The sequence below is a fragment of the Rhinatrema bivittatum genome, chromosome 4 (genome assembly GCF_901001135.1).
Source record: "Rhinatrema bivittatum chromosome 4, aRhiBiv1.1, whole genome shotgun sequence".
Taxonomy (NCBI): Eukaryota; Metazoa; Chordata; class Amphibia; order Gymnophiona; family Rhinatrematidae; genus Rhinatrema; species Rhinatrema bivittatum.
Window position 1 is genome coordinate 246,162,633 of NC_042618.1, and position 19,215 is coordinate 246,181,847.

A 19,215-nucleotide genomic window follows, 5' to 3' on the forward strand; every position below is an offset into this window, starting at 1 on the left:
GCTTGTTCTTGAGTCTGTTAGACTTCTGCTTGACCTAACCCTTGATCTTGAGTGTAATCTGCCTACCACAGTCCTCAGCCTGAACCGGACCTCTGATTGCCTGCCACCCGCCCTGACTGCCACTTGTCCTGACTCCACTTCTTCCTGTGCTGGCCCACATCATCTTCTCTGTAACAGATCTTCACCTCTGCAGAGACCTGCGCCTAAACCCAGCTGGCCCCGGTACCTGAGGGCTCAACCTAAGGGGAACGAGAGCTGGTACTGGTGAACCTCCAGTTGGGCCTCTGCTTCTGCCAGTTCCACCTGTTGATGGTGGGGACCTGCAGGGCTCCTCCCTACAGGTTGTGCCAACTCCCCCTCAGTCCAAGTGTCTACTACCGCAACAGATTGCTGAGGCCATGGACTCGGGGGATGCGTCGGGCTTCCAGGCCATTCCAGGTCTAGCACAGAAGATTCTGCAGCAGCAACAGTTTTTAGAGCTCATGGCTGAATCAATGGAGCACGTTAGTGCCTGTCTGGACGCAGCAGCCATCCCGCAGACTCCTCCCTCTCCCAATGCAGATGCTACTCCCTCTGCGGTACCTGCTTCACCCACGCTGTGGCTACCAGCTCAGTGCCAGGGTTTCCTGAACCAATGCTTCATGCACTTCTTGCTCCAGCTGGGACTGTTTCCCACTGATTTGGTGAAGGCCACCTTCATACTCTCCCTGTTGGATGGGATGTCCTTGGCCTGGGCCTCTCCCTTGTGAGAGCGAGTACATCCCCTTCTGCTGAACCTGCAACAGTTCATCTGGGTCTTCAAACTAGTCTTCTATGGGCTGGGCCAGTTAGCCACGGAAGACTCGGATCTCCTCCACCTACATCAAGGTAACCGGCTTTTGATGGACTTCACAATTGAATTCTGAACCATAGTGACGGAGCTGAATTGGAGAGAGAACAGTCTCCATAGTATCTTCATGGAGGGGCTGAACTAATGGATTAAGAACAAGCTAGCCACTCGCGATGTCCTTGAATCCCTGAACGATTTGATAGATTTGGCCAGCAGGATTGTCACCACCAGCAGTGAGCCCGGGAACTCCACCCGCCGTGCAGGCCACTCATACTTGCCCCTCGATTTCAGTATCCTCTCTCTCCAGACTGATGCCAGCTCCTACCCCACCACACTTGGAGGAACCCATGCAAATTGGTTAGGGGCGCCTTACTCCTGAGGAGAGGCTCCACCAACATCAGTTGGGTCCCTGCTTCTACTGTGCTGGGACTGGGCACAAACTTACATGATGTCCCCAAAGTCCGGGAAATTACTAAGTCTAGGGTCTGGTGGGGAGGTGACTCTAGGTTTCATGACCCCCGCTCCTCAATGAACACTCCCTGTGACCATTACTGTGGGGGATGAGTAGTTTCCCACGCAAGCCTGGTTGTTTCCAGCGCCAGGGAAATTTCATCTGGAAGGCTCTCATCAACCACTTGCACCTTCCCATGGTCCCCTGGAAGACAACCCTCATCATTTCTTCCATTCATAGAGATACACTGCCTGGACAGATTACACTGACCACTGCACCCCTGCAAATTCACATTGGTATTCACATTGGTAAACCTGGCCCTCCATGTCATTGATAAAGCAGCATACCCCATTGAGTTGGGTCTCCCATGGCTACAACTCCACGCTCCGCAGTTTGATTGGACTTCCCTACAACTAGCCAGGTGGGGGTCCTCATTGTCACGGCACCTGCCTACAGCCTGAAAAACCACCACTACCATTAGCAATCACCCTCATGAGGTTACCTCCACCGTATATGGACTATGTGGACATCGTTTTCAAAAAGAGGGGGAGACCTTGCCCCCTCTCAGGGTTTACAACTGTGCCATTGAACTGCTTCCTAATTCTGAACCTCCTCATGGCAGGGTGTATCCATTATCCATCCCCGAGACCCAAGCTATGATTGAATACAGCAAGAGAAACATCACCCAAGGGTTCATTCGGCCTTCTACTTCTCCGGCCGGGGCTGGCTTCTATTTTGTCACTAAGAAGGATGGATCAAAATGCCCATGTTACATTCAGCAGCTTGTGGGTTATCCCAACGGACCACTGCACTCAACTCCAGCCCTGCAAGGTGGGTGCCTTGTGTCCCAGTTTGGGGACTGGCGTTCAGCTCGCTGCGCTGCTGCGCACGTCGGGGCCGGTGCGGTATACAGCTCCTCGCGTCGGGATTTCCCTTGTGCGGGCCACCCTCAGCTCTCTCTGCTCTTCCCCCCTTTTGGTGCAGGCCAACAGCAGGGGAGATGGGCCTGAAACCCCACCGCCCTTGTTGATGACCTCATCAGCCAGGGCCTATTTAAAGCCAGGCCCTGCCTTCAATCAGAGCCTCAGCAACGGGTCCTGCTCAGATCTTGAGTGCATAGTCTGCCTTGTTCCTGATCCTGCATTCCAGCCTTGCCTTCCTGATCCTGCGTTTCAGCCTTGTCTTCCTAATCCTGCATTCCAGCCTTGTCTTCCTGATCCTGCGTTCCAGCCTTGTCTTCCTGATCCTGCGTTCCAGCCTTGCCTTCCTGATCCAGTGTTCCAGTCCTGCTCCTGTTCCTGCTCCTGCCCTTGGACTGACTCCTCAGTTTTGGACTTCTGCCTGGTATCTCATCTCTCTGCTCACCACCTGCCTGATCCTTGCCTGGTATTCTGACTTCACTTGACCTCTGCCTACCTTGACTTCCAACTTGTCTCTTCATCTTCCCTGCCTGCTGTCCATCCCGACCTTTGGCCTGCTCCTGGTTTGTCTGTCTGCCGCCTGCCTTGACCCTTGACTGCCCGACTCCGTGCTGTCTTCTCCTTTGGACTCCTCAATGTGAGTGACCGACACCTATGTTCTGCTGGCCCTGGCACCCAAGGGCTCAACCTGCGGGGAATTTGGGCTGGTAAAGATGAAGCTCCTGTTGGGTCTTCTCATCCTGCACCGCCTCCCAATGACCACTGGGGGCCTTCCCCTGGTGGCAGTATCAACCTCGTCTCGGCTCAAGGGTCCACATATGCAACACGTGTATTGATTACAGAGGACTCAATGCTTTTACAAAGAAGGATCTGTACCCCTTGCCTTTTATCTATCAAGCTAGGGTGAGAGAGCATAGTAGAAATTTCATCTTTTAGAGACTTTCCTCACTCCAAATGATGTCAAATCTTCACCAAGGCATACTGTGCTGTTCGTACATCTCACTCTACATGCAAAACTGGCCCCTAAACCACCACCACCAACACCTCACCTCAACCTATTAGATGGCCCTCCTATGGAAAGATATAAATACTTAACTACTATGAGGGCCTTGTAGATTCTCTCTCTCTCTCTCTCTCTCTCTCTGAAAAATAGGGATTATTGCAGGGTGTGGTAATTGTAACATTTCCATAAACACACCCCTTTTTCTTAATGCAGGGATTATCAATGCATTATAGCACTTTTTGATGAATCTAGGGGACAGTTTGCTCTGTCATGTCCTGTTGTCTAGCCTTTATTTCTGAATGTTCCTGGTTTCTGTTGAATCCTGTCTGCTTCATTCCTGGTCCTTGACTTTGATCCTGGTCTTCAGCTCTGCTCCTGAGCCCTACTCCGTTTCCAGTTTCAACTCTACTTGGTAAGTCCTGGCAGCTGCTGCAACCAAGAGCCCAACCTACACGGAACAGTGGTTGCTTCAGATAGAGGTCATTGGCTCAAGACTGCCTAGCCTTTCTAAAATATGTGCCTGCCAAGGTACAGTCCCTTCTTTCTGTCCTTACTAGAGCAGGCCATGACACTTGGACCAGCCCAAAACAGAGGCTTGGATAAAATGGAGCAGCCTCCTACAGACCTGAAATATTTGAAAGGAGGCAGTAAAAAGGATATAGGCTCATCTTCATGCCCTTCAACTGAGGGTGGACTCCCTCCAGGGCCTTATTACCAGTCAAAGTGAGAACTCCAACTTGGCCTGCTACCTCAAGAATCCTAAATGCCACTTCCTGAAAAGTTTGGTGGCAATAGGAATGAGTTGCAGTAATTCCTGAATCAATGTAAACTCGGGTTTCATTTACATCTGCACTTGTATCCATTGGAACCATTCAAGGTGAGGTTTATGATTAGCCTGCTCACAAAGAAGGCCCTGGTGTGGATAATGCCATTTCTGGAATGAGATGGTCCAATCCTGAACCAAACATATCTATTTGTGTTTTACCTCTTCCAGGCTTTTGGTGATCTGATGGAGTGTGATGAATACACCATGGAGTTTAACCAGTTATCAAATAATGTGAAATGGAAAGCACCTGCCCTGCATGCTCACTTTGTTGGATCTAGCAGCCCACATCAAGGCTGAATAGTTCCAGCTAGAATTTCCAGCCAATCTAGAAGCCTTGCTCACTTTATGCATAAGAATTGAGAGATACTTGGGAGAATGGAGCCAAGAGAAAGAAAGAGAGCTACAAACCATAAGGAGGAAGTTAAGCCCCACCAACAGATCACTAATATCTCAGTAGCCGATGCTGGTCGATGGCATGAAACTCCACCTCTGAGGAAGATAAGGAGCAGCACCATCAAGAGGATTTATGCCTCTATTGTGAGAGCTCTGAGGACATTTTCAAAATACTTAACAAAGTAGACCCAGAATCAAGGTCATTCTCAGCAGGGAAAAACAGACCTCTGGCCCTAGTAGAGGGAATGAGTCAGGGGGTAACTAATTAAGTATTATTACTGCCATGGCGACATATCTCTTTCATGTTACTATTCTAGCCCAACTTTCCTGGGGAGATAATAGAATCCCCCCCCCCCCCCCCTTAGCTATTATTGACTCTGGAGCATCTATTTGTTTTCTAGATCCATTCAATGACAGATCTGCTAGTTTGAGAAGTAGTGCATCTGCATGGTCTGTCGTCTTATATCATTTCCAACCAGGGCTCCCTGAGTTTGTTGCCTGCTTCTGGTGAGAGATAACTAAACTTCTGGATGACCAATTCCATTTGTTGTCAACTTAGCATCTGCAATCCGATAGGCAGACAAACCAGCTAAATCAGACTCTAAGCAGTATCTCTGCTGCTTCTGTAATTTTCACTAGACGAACTGGGCGCAGTTGTTCCCTATGGCAGAGTTTGCATATAATAACTCCAAGCAAGCAGCAACTAAATCCCACCCATTCTTTGCAAGCTGTGTCATCCATCCTCACTTCAACTCAGTGGAGGCTTAGCAGCGAGGGTCCTTGCAACTCCGTTAAGATAGTGGGTAAATCAGGTCCAGATTTATGTATAGACAACATAGGCAACTGCCTTCTGCACCACATGTTGATAGGCACCGGAGCATTGCTGCCACTTCCATGCTTCTATCCAGGCCTGCCTCCAAGTTGTGGCAGCACAAAGTTCCATAAGTAGCAGCAGTACAGCTCTAAAAAGAAAATTCAGCACAGGGCCTCTTGCTGCTGGTCGCACTCTCAAGGCCCTTGCATGAGTTTCCATAGTAACAGGAAGGCTATGTGGGAGGAGGGGGCAGGGTGCCGCAAGGTCTTTAGTGTGACTGGCAGCAAGTTGAACTTTCTTTTTAGAGTTGTATTGCTGTTATTGCTGGAACTGGGTATCACTGAGACTCAGAGGTTGGGGGGGAGGACCAGAGAGATGAGGAAATATAGCTAGGACAATCATGGATTCCTCACCCTTTCTCCTTCACAACCTCCTCTATTGCTGAGCCTGATAGCTTTCAGTTGGGAGTGGAAGTCAGTCACCTCCCCCCTATACCTCCCATAGGTGCTCAATATATAAATCTGGCCTTGGGTAAATGACTTGACAGAGGTCCATGCTCAAGTCCAGCATGAATTGAAACAAACTAAAGATCCACAGAAGAAACTTTTGGACAGGTGACAGCAGGAAGCCCCATAATTCACAGTAGGGGACAAAGTCTGGGTCTCCACCAAGCACATAAGAAAAAAGAGACCCTCAATTAAGCACAAGCAGAAGTTCATGGGGTCATTTCTTATCTAAGGACAAATAAATCCAGTAGCATTCAGGCTTCATATTCCAGCCAATTTGTGTGTTCATCCAGTTTTTCATGTGACCTTTCTGAAGTCCTCTAAACTTAACCTCTTTCCAGGAAGACAGCCCCTTCTTCCAGCACCAGTCACAGTAAAAGAGCATCAAGAGTTTGTTGTCTGCCAGAATCTGGATGCCAGATTTATCCAAGGAAATCTACATTATTTGGTGGACTGGAAAGGATATAACATGAATATGACCCAGAACTGGCCCAAAATGTCCATGTCATAGAACTGGCGGCCCAATTCTACTGTGAACACCTGGAGAAACCAAGAGCCCCAGGAGAGACAACTGGGAGGGGTGGGTATTCTGTCAGGGGTAGCAGGGATTGAATCTGCAGCGTCAGGTGTTCAAAGCCATGGAATCTTGCAGTAGAGCCAAAGGAACTTGCTCAATAAGAATCCTGTAGAAACCATAAAGCTAAAACAGCACTAGGGAGACCTGCCCCCTGAGGCTCCCTATTGGGCCAGCATTAGGTTTGTCTAAAATTGAGGGCTACATATTCAGAGCCTTAGCCGGACCCACCTTTGCTGTCCAACAGTCCTCAAAGAGTTCATCATATCCTGTTGCCTGGCCTGTTTTCCTGCATGTTTCTAGTGCCTGTTGGATCCTGATACTTGCTTCTTTCCTGCTCTTTGGCTTTAATACTGACCTTCAGCTCTGCTCCTGAGTCCTGCTCTGTTTCTGCTTTCCACTGACCATCATGGCAGCTGCCTACACCCAAGGACTCAACCTTCAGGAAATGGTAGTTGTTTCATGTAGAAGACATCAGCACTGGACTGCCTGATCTCTCTAAGGTACAACCCTGCTCACTCAGATGCTTTACCTTCTTTCTGTCCTTAGTAGAGTGGGCCATGACATCCCTCAGGGCCAGTACAGAGCACTGACCCACTTGTAACTGGATTATGGACATGAGGTCTATGATTTGGAGGCAGGATGTAACATGCATGACCATGAATAGGTTCACATTCACAATCCAAAAATCCAGTCCACATGGAAATTTGTTGTCCAAATAGAAAATAGCTTTACTCAGCAAAAGATGGAAAAAATCAGCAAGTACACCAACAATCCAAAAGAATGAAATCAAAAAATAGAATACAGGAACAGTTCTTCCATCTTCCCAACAATCACATCAGTAGGTATAGTTCTTATTAGGGGTGTGCATTTGTTTGCAATGCATTGGCAATCAGCAACGTTTAGGGCCATATTCATTGTATTTGTCGGGAAGTGAAACGTATCGCGATTCCCACGAATACAATGAATCTTCACTGAATTATTCGGCCGTCTAAAGGAGCTGGAAAAGTTTAGGCCCTCGAGGAGCGAGTACCTGGTTCCAGGGAAAGCTCAGAGAGCAATGATAACTCACAGTTGTTTGTAGCAGCGATAGCTTCCAAGCAGTAGAGAATCTTCAGAGTGTCCAGGAACATGGGCCCTCGAGGAGCGAGTACCGGTTCCTATCTGTAATCTGAAAGTAAAGAAAAGAGCGAGGCCCCCAAGGAGCGGGTACCTCTGGTAAGTCCGAGGAGGCAGAGTAGCTTGGAGGAAATGTAGCTGAATCCGTATCCGAATCCTCTCCTTGCTAACTCAGTTAGATAGTGAATTAGGGACCTTTAAATATTGGAAGCGGATGATGTCATCTCAGGGTGACACCCCTGAGGTTCACGCCTTTGCTGGTACTTCAATCAGAGCACGCACGTGCACCATAGGTCATCAGGCAACATGGTAGATCTGCAACGTCGAGCCAGTCCGGGGACACCGGAAGGAGACGGCATGGAGACGCCACAGCAGCCAGCCGTCCATCAGACCTGGAGGGAGTTGCCACAGAGGTAAAGACTGCAGAGTGAGGGCGTCGAGCAGTGAAGGACGCAACACATATTTATGCACCTTAGTAAATAGGCCCTATGTATGACATCACAGTGAACAAAAATTCTTTTTTCATACTATTTAAATTATATAAATGTAACCCTCCTCTTGGTTTAAGGACTGAATTCAGGGGCCACACAGCTCCCAGGGCTAACTCTTCAAAGTCCCAGATCTCTAATACTTTCTTTCAACTCACAACAACAGTAGCCACTAGGATGCTAGGTTTCTACTGGCGAGGAGGTACAACCTCCAGGGCCGTAGGTGCAGTGGTGGGCACTGAAAATACTACCAGACACTCTCATTCTCAGTTCAATAGGTACTCACAGAAGGAAGTATATTGTTGAGTTGAGGTCACCATGAAAGAATACAGCCCTTAGTCCAGTAATGGTGTTCAACAAAAATAGGTTTACTTCAATTTAAAAAACAAAATCCAGGCTAAGATGGAAAAAAATATAATACAATATAAAAAGCAAAATCACATCTTCAAGGGCTGCAGTTTCTCTGTCCATAGTGCACCTCCTCTTCTCATCTGATCTGAATCAATGTCCAATATGCCCTCCCATTGAAGGTTGGGAAAATACTCTTTTCTCAAGAACATAAGCAAGGGACAAAAATGGAAAAATAAAAACTCCATGACTTCAAACTGGATATCAAAAAGTCTTCAAAAAAAACCCCCAGGAAGCTCTGACCCCATTGTTAATTGAGTGCCGGGCAGGAAATCCAGCCCTTCCAGCAAGGGTGTACTGATCTCACTGTTAGGAAATTGGTCAAAACCCACAAAAATCTAAACTTTTCCACAACTTCTCTGATTTCTTGGTTAGCCGTGAAGCCTACCAGAAACTCCAGCTCAATTCCAGTCAAGATGGTCTCCTCCAAGCTTCTCTTCAAGAACTTACTTTGAGCATGCTCACCCTTTATATAAAGACCAAGACCCAACCCAAAAAGGGGAAGGACTAACCACAGGGGATGATACCCAGAAATGCAAAAATCCCCCAAAATAGTGTCATTAGGGGAAATTTAGTGAGAGCTAAAAGGTTACTGTCACATAAAAATTGAATTTAAATCTGGAAATAAAAAAAATGATTGCAAGCAGTAGTTGCTATTTTCTTTCACAATATAAATGATTTGAAGCAAAGGCAATTTTCCCTTGAGTGTCTACTTCTGCAGTTACATTAAACTCCAATGTAGTTAGCTAAATATCATAACTGATTTCAAAGTTACATGTTCATTGTCAAGAGGAAAAGGAGATCAATAACTGCTAGAAGAGGAGGGATACACAAATTTAGGACAGAAACAATAAACAACTATAGAGTTGATAAAGCAGCAAATGGAATCAGGGATAAGGATACCATTTGGAAACAAAATACGGTAAATGGAGGAAATCAGCTGACATAAGCAACAAGTAAGAAAGAGAAAACCAAGCTTATGCATGGGTTTTTAGTACTTTCAACTTTGACCCATACTTAATAAGGTAGGTAAAAAGTTCATCCTCTCTTTCTCCCTAAGTTGGGTCCTAATCAGAGCTGTCTGTTGAAAGTTATCATATCTCTGGACAGATGGATTGGTTTAACCACTCCAGACCACTTTTGTCTGGAGTCTCAAAAAAAGCTAAAAAAGTATATCATAGGCAATGGGCCTATACCAAGTACATTCAACATTCAGATGCAAGCTTACAAAACATTTTCCATGGGTAAACAGCAATAACCCAGATAAATTGGCTGTCTGAAAATTTCCTTCACTCTCATCTGGCTAAGATGTGTGCATGGTTCCATCACATGTATATTTATAGCTGGATTGAGGAGAAGCATTCCTGGATGCATGTTCACTAGGGATGTGCATTTGTTTTAACCAAATTTGCAAAATGCAATGAATAAGGGCCAATTAGTTTTATTTGGGGGGGGGGCCCCAAAATGAATTGAGTGCACATTTTATTCGTTTAATTCAGTTAAAACCTCCAGTTGGGCTTATGCCTAGGTCCTAGGCTCAAGCCTCAGCGAGGAGGGTACCATTTTTGTGTATGGCAAAGCTGTACAGGAATGTAGTACAGCAAATTGGCAGCCTCCACTGAGGAGGACTGATCGGAGTTAATTTACTCTGGAGCTATCCCAGTAGATGGCATCATTACCAACAAGAAGAAAGAAGACAGCATACCTATGAAGAGGCCTGGGCTTCAGGCCTGGGCCTGCCCCTAGGCTGAAGCCCAGGTATCAGGACCCAGCCTCCAGGCCAGGCCCTGGCATCAAGCCTGGGTCTGGGCCGAGGCACTGGCATTGGGACTCGGCCTTCAGACTTAGCTCTGGGGTTGGGCCTGGGCCAAGTCCCAGGTGTCAGGATCCAGCCTCTGGACCAGGCACTGAGGCTGAGCCCAAGCTTCAGTTTAGGACCAACCATCAGGACTCACCCTCCAGATTGGGCCCTGGTGCCAGGGCTGGATCTGGGCTGTGGCCTATGCCGAAGCCCAGGGCATCATGACCTGGCCTCTAAACTGGGCTCTGGTGCTAGGCCTGAGCTCAAGCTCTGGTCTAGGCTGAGGCCCAGGCATCAGGACCCAGTCTCTGAACAAAGCCCTGGCAAAGCCAAGGCCCAGAAATATGGCTTCAGCCCTGGCGTTGGGTCTAGGTTGAGGTGTCAGAACAGCATTGCATAGACCCTAGGCCAAGGTCATGGTGACATACTGTAGCCTTGGCCTACACAAGGCCAAGGCTTTGGCCTGGGCCTAGGCCTTACAGTGGATCCTCACTAGACTGAGTAGGTGGGGAACAGGGGGATGGATCCTGGCCCTAGCATTTTTACAGGTGGAAGGAATAGTTGGTGGGACAGGAGGCCTTGGGAGGCCTCATTTCTTTTTTTTTTTTTAATGTTTGATTCTATTTTTTGAAATGAAAGAAATGAATTAAACATTAAACAAAACAAAATTCATGGGGAAAAAAACCTCCCAAAAACGAAATGAATACGAAACAAATTTTTTATGCCTGCATATCCCTAATATTTAGGGAAGAGTTGGAAAACAGCATGCATTGACGGCTGTTGCTTTCCGGCAATACTCTACCCGCTCAAAAAATAAAGCAGAAAGTCCCCTTGGCCCTATGTACCTATGACCAATTTTCAAAGGGAAACTACGTGTTTAATTTCCCTTTAAAAATTATTTTCAAGTTCCGTAGATAAAAAGTACCTGTGGATTTTGCACCTAGGATGGTTGTTTGAGAATTTCCCCTGCAATGCTGGCATAGTCATAGCGGGCACTGAATTCTGAACTGGCAGTACATTAGGTTTAGTCACCATAGATCTATTAATTTTGCTAATGTGTTCTAAATTCTTTCAATGCCTGCTTAATTTCTTTGAGCATCCATTATTGCTCTATGCTGTTTGACTGAGAAGTTTGTTAGATAGCCACTTCAGCCTTTCTGTTTCAGCTCTGTTCGGGCAATGGTTGCACAATTTGCCCTTTTGTTTTTTTTATTTCTGCCTTTATTGTGCATCATTTCTAAATTCTCAGGAAGTTTTGAATGTCAATAAATAAAAAGTGTACCTTTGTCCATTCCAGAAGGGTATGGACCCACAAGCAGATCAAACATCACAGACGCCTTGTTATACTGGCAATTTCCCCATTGACAGCTGGAAGGCAACTGCTTCCGAAAAAGGACAGAAAAAGTCTTGCAGTGAAAGACCACCTACACCCAAACATTATTAAAACTGCACACTTAAGAGTTCATAAAGCTGAATACACACTACTAAATGCCTCTGTGAATCAGTGGCAATATTGCAGCCTTGTTTTTGGTGTGATTCTCAGCTGGAGAGCTTTTAAGGCATTGAGCTGCCTTGCTGGAGCTTTAATAGGTGCATGCAGGGGGCATGATTTATGAGATTGACTACATACCAAGAAAGAAGTCATACAGGGTACCAAGGATTATCTTGGTGCAGAAAGCAATACAACCTGTCCCATATCCTGAAAATAGCGCTTTGAAAGAAAGGCAAGTTAGGAAGAAATAAGAGAGAAAACAAGCAGTGAGATGTGCTGTGAACTGATTAATGCTTACATTTCTTTCATATTCTTAAAAAATAGTCTAATTGAATTTAGTTTCTTGAAATTACAGTAACATGTCTGAAGGACAACTTCAGTACAAATCTGCATTTTGCCAGCTCTGTTAATATGTCTGTGAAGTAGATCATTGTAATGAATTATAGATGGAAAGAAGTACAAAGTTATTGCATAATTTTTCAAAATTTTAGGATTGCCTATCCTACTTCCTCTCAGAATAATGGTCCTTCTATGCAGCGGCTTGCAGACCATTCACTATATCTTTCATACCTTTTACTATTCAGCAGATTTTAATTTATTGGAGACACACTAGTAGTGGTGAGCAAACAATCTACAGAGCAAAACCAATTTATATGTGGAAGACTTGAGCTCGTATTAAGTTGCTAATCTCAGATCACATGGTGAATGTGAGCACATACTGTGTGAGTTTCTTCTTTTTTCTAAGGCTTAGAAGCAAGAAAGAGGGTACCAAATTTATCAGACAAATACAGAAGCTGCAGGGGGGAAAAAAGTTAGTTTTGGTAATGGAATTGGCAAAGAAATGGAAAGTAATAATATTTCATTTTAGTTTTTCAAATCTGCTTTAGGAAAAATGTAAAATATTGAGAAATCTAATCCTATTTACAATATAGAGAGTAATTTTCAAAAGCCAATTACCCATGTGAATAGTTACTTGTGTGGGTAAAAGGACTATTTAAAGATCACCTATCCTGCATGTGGGTAAGAACATAACAAATGCTATAATGTATCAGATCAAGATTCATCAAGCTCAGTATTGTGTCTCCAACAATGGACAATCTAATCATAAGTACCTAGTAGGATCCCAAAGAATAAGTTCAGTTCTTATTGCTCATAACAAGGGAAAAGCAGTGACCTTCCCATGTCTACAGGGCTAATAATGGTTAATGGACTTTTTCTCCAGGAACTTGTCTAACCCCTTTTTAAACCCAGCTATGCTAACTACTTTCATCATATACTCTGGCACAAAATTTCACAGTTCAATTGTGTACTGTGTGAAAAAATATGATTTGTTTAAAACAAATAACCATTCCCTGTTTACCCTTTCAACCCCATTCAAGATTTTACAGACATCTAATCATATCTCCTCTCAGCTGCTTCTTCTCCAGGCTGAACAGCCATAGCTGTTTATCCTTTCCTCATAGGGAAACATTCAATTCCCCTTTATCATTTTGGACACGCTTCCCTGTACTTTTTCTAGTTCCATTATATCTCATATATATATATATATATATATATATATATTTTTTTTTTTTTTTTTTTTTTTTTTTTTAGATGGGCTGACTAGAACTGCACACAATATTCAAAGCACAATCACACCATGGATTCATATAGAGGTATTATGATAGCCTCTGTTTTATTTTCCGTTCTTTTCCTTGTCTAACCTCTGGGCTAGTTAGTCCCAGATAGTGGGTCCAGAAGCCATATCACAATTTTAGGTGGTACACTTCCCTTGATATTAAATTACTTTGCTCTTCAGAATTCCCTGAGTGGGGGGAAAGATTACTTTCAAGACCCTTGGCATTGCAACCCTTAAGGCCTGTGGGGCGATATCTCCTCTTTCCAGTGATGCACAAATTATGACTTACAATAGCCATGTACAGGCCAAATTCTGACAGGCCCCAGACACTGTCATGCACAGCAAGGGAAGGAACTTTACCCAGGTGAACTTTAAACTGCGTTGCATCAGTGGAAACAAGAGCCCTTGTCTTGATACACTGAAGGATACCTTTTCAGATGTGCCTGTTTGTCAGTTCCTGTGCAAATAAAGAAACCAGACAGAAGAGACAATATGACTTAAGCCATAAGCAGGAGTCATGGTTCGGCCAAAGTAGAGTGCAGAAGGTTATGAAGACCCCCCACCTTTGGAAGGAAGAGGGGCGGGGAGGCCTGAGACCACGCTGACTCTCTGACACACAGCTTGGCATACCAACCTAGCAATTCCCCCCCCCCCCAAAAGAATGGGGGTGGGGGAGGACCTGCAAAGTGGCAGGACCTCTCAAAAAGCAATGGGGAGGGGGGAAAAAGCCCTACAATGCGGCAAAAGACCCTCCACCCACCACAAGGTTATGCATTCTTGTATGTACATTTATCAGCTGGGAAGTATAAGAGAAGAGGGGAAGGAAGAGAAAAAGAGCAGGAAGAACAGACCCCCCTGAGAGAGCCCTGAAAGAAAAAGAAAGAAAGTAATGGATTGCCTGGGAGAGCGACCCTGAATCCAAAAGGGAGCAGGGAGGCAAGCAACGGAGGAAGAGGAAGCACAAACCCTGAACGCAAACCCGGGGAGAAAACCCAGAGAGCAAGAACTTGTGCTGAGGTGTCCCTGGAAGTGAAAGGGAGGGGGGGGGGGGTGCAGAGACAAACCAGCCCTCCCTGCTATCGAGAAGAGAGAAGACTAGGTGTGGCCGGGTGATCAGAGAGCGGAGACCCCGGCTCAGGTGCGGAGAGTGACATGGAGTCATAGATGAGGAAGGCTGAGAACCAGCCCTGGCAACCGGCAAGCACCAGAGCCAGAAGCTAGCCTCCTTCCTGCACCGCCTGCCCGCTCTGCCAGCACCAAGCCCAGGAAGCAAGCTACTCCCCTGTCCACATTCTCCAGCCCTCCAGCCGGAACCTGCTTCATTGGTGAACAGAGGTATCGTCTGAAGTTGGAATCAGGGGTAAGTAAGTTAACCACAAGTATTACTATCTTAAGTAGGCTAAATTTTATGGCATATATTGTTACCACCCCATGATACAGAACTTTTTTTAAGGAAAAAATGTTGCTTAATGGCCAGGATGTTAGAAATAGGAATTGTTGTTTTTTCTAAATGTTATGTCCTGCCAAATCTGATAAATAAAAGTCTATTTCTGAGGAGAATACACGTTGTCTTTTCCCTGTCTTAGGATCGCAAGTAAGGTCGGAGGGCAGCTGGCAGTGTCTTGTAGCAGACAGATCCCTGCACCACTAAACCTGCTTACAGCCCCAGTTCACAGTTCTTGGGCACAGCAGTGATGATAACAGCACTGATGATCATAAAAGTCACTAGGCATCAAGGAGCACAGTGTAAGTTGACTTGGTTTCCAACATTACATTTATTGACAAGTTCTGAAATGATGAAAATAGTCGACTCTTTACAGCTGTTCAATTCACATATCGATGTTACAAGTACTTCTAAATGTGTAGCTTTTCAAAGACTTGTTTAGGAATTTAAAGCCAATTTTCTCTTCTTTCCTTCCTCATGGTTTAGAGCAAGTTTTAAAGCTTTCCTCCCATGTGATTGGCAAAGAGAATGCGTAGTCCAATTTAGATGGATATCCAATTGCAAAGTTGTATATCTCCTATCGTACCTCTTCTGAACTTCTGTCATACTCCATCGTCTTCTCACAGCACCTGAATAGCCTCAGCTAGTCACCTCTTCTCCCTATTTAGTATCAGAGCAATACTCCCATTATTACCGCACTACCAATTTGGTTAGCTTCCCTAATTTCTCTTAGCATTTCACTGTCCTTCTCACCATCTTGACCAGGTGGATGGTAGTATACCCCTATCACTATAGTCTTTCCTGACACACAAGGGATTTCTACCCATAAAGATTCAATTTTGTATTTAATCTCATGCAGGATGTTTATCCTGTTGGACTCTATGCCATCCCGGACATAAAGCGCCACACCTCCTCCCGGGTGCTCCTCTCTATCATTGCGATATAATTTGTACCTCGGTATAGCACTGTCCCATTGGTTATCCTCTTTCCACCATGTCTCTGAGATGCCAATTAAGTCTATGTCATCATTCACTGCTATACATCTAATTCTCCCATCTTACTTCTTAGACTTCTGGCATTAGCATACAAACATTTCAAAGTTTGTTTTTTGTTTGCATTTTCATTCTGCTTTTTAATTGATAGGGATAAGTTAGAATTTTTTAGCTCAGGTGAGTTTTTAGTTACAGGCACTTGGACTATTTTTCTAATTATTGGAACCTCACTGTCGGGATGCCCTAATTCTAATCTTCTAGAGGAGGCATTGAACAGTGGTATTCCTTTCAAAATAACTATTTCCTGAATGGTAGGGAACTAGGTCCATCTGGTGGCTTACCAGTGTGTCACCACAAAAGGGATTTAGGTGATTCAGGAAACTATATCCTGGTAAGCCTGGCATTGGTGCTGGGCAAAATAGTAGAAGCTATTCTAAAAAATAACATTACTGGACATCGGGATAGACACCGACTAATAAGACAGAGGCAACATGAATTTAGCAAAGTGAATTCTTGTCTTACAAATCTGGTGGGGTTAACAAACGTAGGCGAATCGGCTGTTATACTGGTTGAGTTTAAAAGCCTTGCACATACAAAAACCGGGAGATATGCATGTCTCATATGTGCACACGCCGCATGGATTTTAAAAAGCCCACAACAACATGCATATCTCTCGTCACACACAAACAAAATTTGTAGGGAAAAAGGGATGGGGTGTAGGCATGATCTGGGCATGGCAAGGGTGAGCCGGGGATGAGGCATGAATTCTGTGCATACGTATTTACGCGTACAAGTGTGCGCCGGTGTCCACTAGAGTGTAACTTTATTTCTGCTATGGTAGGCATGTAGGTATCTGGCCTATCAGGGTAAAAGATAGGTAAACTAATGGGGGGTAGGGGGTAGGAAGGCTGATTGGTGTGCTGGGAATGAACTGGGAAAATGGGATCTAGAGTTGGCACGTGCAGCTACTGAAATACCCTCCACTTACGTGGTCCAGGTGGCATTTACACACACATGCGTGTGTGCATATAAACTGGGGTGCTCATGTATGTGTCCAGGCTATTTTATAACATGCATGCATATAAGCATATATGTTATAAAATGGCTGCTTCCATTGGTGCGTGCTGGCAAATGCGCATACAAGTACACCCGCACGTCGCTCTTAAAATTTACCTCAGTGTATCTGAATTTTCAGAAGACATTTTACAAACTCCCTTATGAGACACTCCTCAGAAAATTAAAAAGTCATGAGCTACGATGCAATGTTCTATCATGGATAAGTAACTGGCTAAAAGAGAGGAAACAGAAGATATGAGTGAATCATGTAAATGGTGGAGTGCTCCAAGGATCTGTACTGGGACTGATACTTTTAAAATATTTATTAATGATCTGGAAAAAGGAGTGATGAGGTGATCAAATTCACAGATGACAAAAAGTAATTCAAACTTTTAGATTACAAGCCAATTGTGAGAAATTGCAAGAGAAGCTTGTGAAACTAGGGGATTGGACATTTAAAGGACAGATGAAATTCAATGCAGACAAGTACAAAGTCTACAAAATCATGAAAGGACTTGAACAAGTTAATGTAAATTGGTTATTTACTCTCTCAGATAATAGAAGGAGCAGGGGGCACTCCATGAAGTTAGCAAGTAGCTCATTTAAGACAAATCAAAGAAAATTCTTTTTCACTCAGCGCATAATTAAACTCTGGAATTCATTGCCAGGGGATATGATTTCAGCAGTTAGTGTTACTGGGTTTAAAAAAAGGTTTGGATAAATTCCTAGAAGTTAAATCCATAAACTGCTATTACAGTAATTAATAAGCAATAGTAGCTTGTGATGTATCTAATGTTTGGGTACTTGCCAGGTACATGTGACTTGGATTGGCCACTGTTGGAAACAGGATACTGGGCTTGATGGACTCTTGGTCTGACCCAGTATGGCAAATATTATGTTCTTATGAGATGGATATAAGGAAGAATAATCAAAACTATAGTTCAATGGTGCTTCCATTTTAGGCATCACCACCCAAAAAAAGGTTTTTGGAATCCCTGTGGACAATACTTTCATTGAAATCCTTGACCCAGAGTGCAGCGGTGGTCAAAAAAGCAAATAGAATGTTAGGTATTATAAATGTAGAGATTCTGTTAGATCTCTGCCAGGAAACATACAGAATATTCACATTTGCGTGAGGAGGTAATAGTATGGGTAGGTAGCTTCCCCATGTGGGAGAGTTTACATGGTGAACTCCTCTGATATAAATATTTTGACTACTATTTTATGATGTGCATTTTTTGTTTCCCTTTTCAGGGGCAGCATGCCAAGGCTGTCCCCTGATTTTCCTGTTGTTGAAGTCTTAATGTCTCCATGGAGCCTTTTGTTTAGGAGTTTCTTTCCACCCTCTCTATCCCTTTTATATTTTTATGCGGATTTATTTAAGTTCTGAGTATCCATTAACTAGGGACTCAGTTATTTTCTTTGCTGCTCTAACATCAAAGGGAGAGGTCCCTCCTTCACTGTGATTGTCAGTATCCAGAGGAGGGATGACTACCAGCCAACCTGAGGAGAGAAGGAGAGAGAAACTTTGTGAGAAGAGGAGTAAAAGCCTCTTATGTGGGACTTTTAATACAGTCCCACATAAGAGGCTTGTGAATAAAATTACATGTTTTGGAGTGAGCGCCAAGGTGGTGGCATGGATTACAAACTGGTGGACTGATAGGATACAGCATGCAATGGTAAATGGAACCTACTCTGAAGACAGAACCGTGTTAAATGGAGTGCCACAGGGATCGGTATTGGGACCGGTTCAGTTCAATAACATTGTGAACGACATTGTGGAAGGGATAGAAGGTAAAGTTTGTCTATTTGTGGATGATACTAAAATCTGCAACAGAGTGATTACACCTGAAGGAATACTGAAGGAATAGAGAGAATGAAAAGGGATTTTAAAAAGCTTGAAGAGTGGTTGAAGATTTGGCAACTGGGATTCAATGCCAAAAAGTGCAGAGTTATGCATCTGGGGTGCGGTAATCCAAAAGAACTATAGTGATGGGGGATGAAAGACTGATATGCATAGACCAAGATAAGGATCTTGGGGGATAGTGTCTGGTGATATGACAAAGAGATAGCTGAAGCCAGAAGAATGCTGGGCTGCATACAGAGAGGACTAACCAGTAAGAAAAAAGATGATAATACCCTTGTAGAAGTCCTTGATGAGGCCTCATCTGGAGTACTGTGTTCCGTTCTGGAGACTGTAACTAGAGACAAAATGGAGGCAGTCTAGAGAAGGGTGACCAAAGTGGTGTGGGGCCAGTATTGGAAAACTTATGAGGAGAGGGTGAAGGATTTAAAAATGTATGCCCTGGGAGATGCAGGGGATATATGGTACAGACTTTCAGATACCTGAAATGATTTAATTTAGGCTCTTAGGTAGAAAGAGTGACATAGTGAGGGCAAAGGTAGCGCCGGCGCCATTTTGAATATTGGCAATACGGCTCGCGTGCAGGAGGTCGCTCCCGGACCCCCGCTGGACTTTTG